The 6,165-nt window shown below is 41.4% G+C and overlaps 1 long non-coding RNA gene across 1 annotated transcript; it reads right to left on the bottom strand.

The window, feature by feature from the left end:
- On the bottom strand, window positions 1-4,990 carry LOC126601650 (uncharacterized). Its single transcript, XR_007615786.1, has 3 exons — window positions 4,780-4,990; window positions 4,368-4,459; window positions 1-294 (listed from the first exon to the last, which is right to left on the bottom strand). It is a non-coding gene; the product is annotated as an uncharacterized LOC126601650 (long non-coding RNA).
- Between the last annotated feature and the right edge of the window lie 1,175 nt (window positions 4,991-6,165).

Here is a 6,165-nt window from a genome sequence, read left to right as displayed (position 1 = left end):
TTAACCAAACACTCAACAACTTTATTTTACAGCTGTTTATTCTCACAGCATAACAGAAGCAGTTTTTTTAGCAATACCAAAGTAGCACTAAGTATGGTAATAAATGGATGTAATGAGAACCATTCCTCTCCTCTCTCCTCTCCTTTCCCTTCTTTCTCCCTTTTCCCCCTTCGCTAGCTCACTCTCTTTCCTCTCATTTCTTCATTCTGATTGGGCAGTCCCCCCTCTCCTTTCTCTCATTTCTCTTCTCTTCTTTCCATAACAGCCGCACATGTGGCTTCATCACAACCCTTCCTGCTCCACAAAGAATCCCATTTAGTACAATAGGGGCAATTTCATCCTTTTACTTATCGAAAAAAAATTATACGCCGAAATTATAAATGCGTCAAAACTAAGAATACGAAATACTTAATTTTAAATAGTGAAATTCGGGGACAAGATTTCACATCCTTCCTCCTTATAAAAAATTTGTCCTTGAAATTTCCATTGTCATCCCCACCTACTCATGTCACATCCCAGCCCGGGCCCCCCACCACATCCCGGGCTCGACTCCACCATATCACAATATTGTCCGCTTTGTGCCCCGACCATGCCCTCACGGTTTTGTTTCTGGGAACTACTTCCCAGTGGGTCACCCATCCTGAGAATGCTCTCGCGTGAAATCGCTTAAATTCGGAGTTCCGATGGAACCCGAAGCCAATGAGTTTCCAAAAAGCCTCGTGCTAGGTAGAGATGAGAATATACATATAAGGCTTAGAGGATCCACACTCCTGGGTGATGTGGGATGTTACAATCCACCCCTTTAGGGGCCCGACATCCTCGTTGGCACACTTTTGGCTAGGGATTGGCTCTAATACCATTCTGTCATATCCCGGCCCGAGCCCCCACCACATCCTGAGCTCGACTCCACTGTAGCACGATATTGTCCGATTTGGATCCCGACCACGTCCTCACGGTTTTGTTTCTGGGAACTCATACAAGAACTTCCCAGTGGGTCACCCATCCTGGGAATGCTCTCGTGCGAACTCGCTTAACTTCGGAGTTCCGATGGAACTTGAAGCCAGTGAGATCCCAAAAGGCCTCGTGCTAGGTAGAGATGAGAATATACATATAAGGCTTAAAGGATCCACACCTCTGGACGATGTGGGATGTTACAACTCAACATTGCAATAATTCAACTGATAACGATACATTGAATGACATTCACACTTCATCTATTCTTAGATTCAACTAACCTCAAGTTGGACAGTTTTGAACTTCAGTTCACCACACAAAAATAATCATAAACATAGCCATGTCATCAAAGACAATACCAATTCCATGACACAATTATTAACATCCACATGTAAAGGTACTTAGACCTAATACCTAAGCTCTGATACCACTAAAAGTTGTCACGCCTCGATCCCGACATACGTCCACGATAGACACGTGACGTCACCTGTATATCTAACATACCCCGCCTCCAGGATATGGACAAAGCACAACTCAAGATTCGGATTGCGTAATAATTTTTCGTATACTTTATGGCTGCTGCATCTAACCTTCTCGTTAGATTGCCTACGTACCCTAAATAGGGATCAAGCCATTCGTAGTCCACCATTTGTTAAACTTTGAACTTTTCGTAAAACACTTCCTAGCAGAAAAAATAGAGTACCACACTACACATCAACCATAAGCCAAACAAGAGTTGTCATCTTGCCATTTACACACATATATGCTTTCCAACACCATTCCACAATCACATCAATTTATGACTCATAGAATACACCAAAATGCAGGGTTAGAGCGACAAAGTTCGGCCGAAGCCTACATCCCTGAAGCTTCCTCAATTTAAACCGAATCCAACGAATCAAAGGATGCGATTTCGGACCACTTAACGAAATCCAACCATATCGGGTTCCGGACCACTCAACGGAACCAAAATACCAAGCGGGATTCCAGACCACTCAATGGAATCCAAATCAAGATACGATTCCGAACCACTCAACGGAATCGCGGAGTAGAAGGGATTCCGGATCACTCAATGGAATCGCGGAGTACAATGGATATCAGACCACTCAACGAAATCCAAAGCAGGATACAATTTCGGACCACTTAATGGAATTGTGAAGCACGAGGGATTTTGGACTACTCAACGGAATCCAGATAGAGCAGGGAACCAAACCTCTCAACGGAACCCCAGCAGAACCCAGTTCCGAACCACTTAACGAAACCGAGCGAAAGTCCAAGAAACATATCAAAAACTCAAAGAAACAAAACATGAAACAAGTACTCAATTTACAAAGGCTTAACGACATGAAACAAAGCTCAAGTACTAAATTTAGAACGGATCAACGAAACGAGAATGAAACAATATCGAAGCAACTAATCCCCATGACAATTGGTTAACAATCCACTACTAGCCCTCACATTTCACAAACAATTCAACAAGCACTTCAAATCACATTTCACAAATATTTTCAATGCACAAGTCAAACCATATTTAATAAAAATAGATCGATGGCCAAATATAAAAATAACAATTTTATAGAAAACATATTTATAAAATCAACTCATATCCACAAAGGATGCTAATAAAAGAAATCATGGTAATAACCATATCACATATATTAAAGTCACTCACTAACCAATGTAGGCCCACTAGACTTCACTTAGTCTCTAGTAGTACTAATTTTTGTATTTAAGAACGATTCAAGATATGTTGACCAGAAGTCAACTCTCAGTCAACAGTGGGGTCCACAACCTTACGTAATTCAATTCGGAATAGCCTCCCACAGATTTTCGATCCATTTCACACATGATGTTAAGAGTATAAGTATAGTACAATAAAGTAGGATGAGAATTATACCATCGAAGGTAATCGTCTACACCAAGATTTGCCAAGATTTTTTAACATATTCGGATAGTACGTCTCGAAACAAATGCGTGGGCGCAAATGGAATGTAATTTGGAGTTATAATGAAGGAGTTATAAACGAGCAAAGTTAAGTGCAAAATGATCATTTAACCATAACTCTAGAACGCTCCAGCTTTGCTGGAGCAGGAAGGGTTGTGATGAAGCCACGTGTGTGGCTGTGATGGAAAAAAAGAGAAGAGAAATAAGAGAAAGGAAAGGGGTGATTGCCCAATCGGAAGGAAGAAATGAGAGGAAGGAGAGTAAGCTGGCGGATGGGGAAATGAGGGAAAGGAGGGGAGAGAGAAGGAGAGGAACCGGATCCCAAAACTCTTGACCTAATGACCCGGCTCCCCAACCTGGTTCCTACACATATCCCGATGCTGATTCCGACATTTTTCCAGCGATCCAAGGCTCACCACCACCTGAAAAACATTCCCCATTGTTCCCTCTTCCATTTCCCCCTAAAAATTGACGAGTTTGACATGGGTTCGTGAAGAATGTCGGCCGACGGCTTTCGAGGATGCACGGCAGCGATCGGCTGATTCCGAAAGCCTCATCGTCGACCACGTGATGTCAGAGCATAAGTATAGTAGGATGAGAATTATACCATCTAAGGTAATTGTCTACCCCAAGATTTGCCAAGAATCCTCATCGAGTCAAAGTCGTTCAAACTAAGAAAGCTGGAGTCACCGATAATAATCGCACATAATCATAATATTAGTGCCCATTAGTAAAACTCCACTAAAACAATTAAATTTAGGAAAACAGGGTGCGAATTTAGGATCAGAGCGTTGAAATACACTAAGGAGGGTCCTGGGTAATTTTCGTAAAAATCATCAAAAAGTCAACCAAGACGCCCCGGTGGTTAACTACGTTAAAACTTTAAAATTTCACTAAATGGATGTCAAAAATGGACTTGGGACGTCGAAATTAGCCTAGGAGGGTTTCCTAGAAATTTTCGAAACATCAACATAAGGAATATTCCAAGAATATTCACAGCCTATTTGGAAATTTGGGCCAGGCTGGGAACATTGGACCAAGGTTTAGGCCGGTTGGGCTTAAGGGTTTGGGCCAAGAACATTGGACCGGTTTTAGGCCTAAGGTCCGCCCCTTTTTTTTTTCTTTCTTTCTTCTTATTCTTCTTCTCTGGCTTATTGCCAGATTCTGGGGGAATAGTGCCCGGTAAAAACTTCCACGGCTCGGATTAACTTCAAAACTCCACCTAAATTCACCATTTGAAGATCAAAATGAAGCTAGGATGGTAGGGGTTCGAATGATACCATTTTGGGTCTCCACTGTAGCCTTAAAATGGCCAGAAGACGCCTGCAACTTGCGGTTCCTTGCCGGAAGACTGAGGAAATTTCCCTCGAGGCATTTCTACTTCAAAATGTCACCATAAAAACTCAAATTTATCCTAATCGCACATCAAAACAAGATTTAAGAAGTTCTTAGGCGTTTTCAAAGCTTACCTTCACTGGGAATGGCGAGAAACTCGCCGAAGTAAATGTTGAATAGTGGTGGCGCCATTGTGCAGAGAGAGGGAAAAGGGAGAGAGGGTAACCTATCTAGGGCTCGGGTTTGTGACATGGGTAGTTAGGTGGTGTTGCGGTGGTGGTGAGGTTCGCCAGGGAGAGCCGTGAGTGGAGATGGACGGCGCTGGTCTCTCCACTTGCAGAGAGAGAGACGAGATGAAACTGAGAGAGAGAGAGAGAAAGAGAGAGAGAGAGAGAGAGAGAGAGAGTGAGTGAGTGAGTGATAGGTGGAGTGGGGAGTCCCCCATGTGGGTGTGTTCCCACCAGACAGAAAAGAAACTCGCCGAAGTAAATGTTGAATAGTGGTGGCGCCATTGTGCAGAGAGAGGGAAAAGGGAGAGAGGGTAACCTATCCAGGGCTCGGGTTTGTGACATGGGTAGTTAGGTGGTGTTGCGGCGGTGGTGAGGTTCGCCAGGGAGAGCCGTGAGTGGTGATGGACGGCGCTGGTCTCTCCACTTGCAGAGAGAGAGACGAGATGAAACTGAGAGAGAGAGAGAGAGAGAGAGAGAGAGAGAGAGAGAGAGAGTGAGTGATAGGTGGAGTGGGGAGTCCCCCATGTGGGTGTGTTCCCACCAGACAGAAAAGAAGAGAATGTATCTCTTATATGGATACATTCTATTTCGTACATTTGAGAATGTATCCATGTCAAGTTTAATTGAAGAAATTTAATAATGTTATTAAGCATAATTTTTTTTTGTGTGCGTTTCAAAAATGCACCCGTGTTTTGGTACATGATATTTTGGTTAATTTTCATGAATGTACCTATGCTTATATATAATATATTGGAGAGTATAATTTATCTTTTAATATTCTTATTTTCATAAGTTATGAGTTTTTATTTAGAATTCCATTAATATAAAGAGCTATAAATCTAAATTTTTAATTAATAATTATAATAACCATTATTACATTAATGTCTAGGACTTCAATAAAAAAAATGAAAAACTTACAAAATTTCAGCAAAAAAACATTAATAACTAGAGACTGAATCCAAAGTCTTCCAATTGTAAATCTAACCAAATAATACAAGGAAATCTTTGCAACTAAATTGACTCGGCGCACAAGTTATGTAATTCTTCCGATCCACGAATCATTATATGTTGAAGAAAGCAACAAACCATATATTATGGCACCGAAAGCATTAGTTAGTAGTTACTCAGCAACACATCTTTCGAAATCCACTTTTACTCAGCATTTGATTACACAATGGCCAAACTTTCATCATATGCAACCATCATTTCCACTAATTACTGATCAACAATCAAGGGTAAACTACGTTACCTACCCCATTTCATTTTCTTCTATCATTAGAGGAAAAGAGTAAGATTCGCTCCTCTACAAATCTCTCTTTCGTTCAGCCATCTCCTATTTAGAGAGAAGAGATTTGAAGAAGAGAGATTCTTACGCTGCTAATTCCCTCCTAATTCTTCACTTTTATTATTACGTAGATTTGACATGCAGTAGTCAAAGTACGTAGATTTGAATGATATAGACGCGAGTAGTTGAGGCGTGCGTGTGATCCCAGTAAATGTGTTCAATGACTTCCCCGAAAACAAATAGATAATGACGACGATGCCAAAGGGCGCAAGCAATTGACCATATATACCTAACTCTTCGTTTGTGGGAAATGATTGGTTGATATAATGCTATTGCTGCTAATACATGCCAAAGTTGGAAATCAAATTTGGTGTGCCTCCACCATACTGCATTAATTCCAAGTCAAATTTAGGAAAC

This window comes from Malus sylvestris, chromosome 1, assembly GCF_916048215.2.
Source record: "Malus sylvestris chromosome 1, drMalSylv7.2, whole genome shotgun sequence".
Taxonomy (NCBI): Eukaryota; Viridiplantae; Streptophyta; class Magnoliopsida; order Rosales; family Rosaceae; genus Malus; species Malus sylvestris.
Note: the sequence above shows the minus strand (reverse complement) of the source record. Positions and strands in the feature narration are given on the sequence as shown.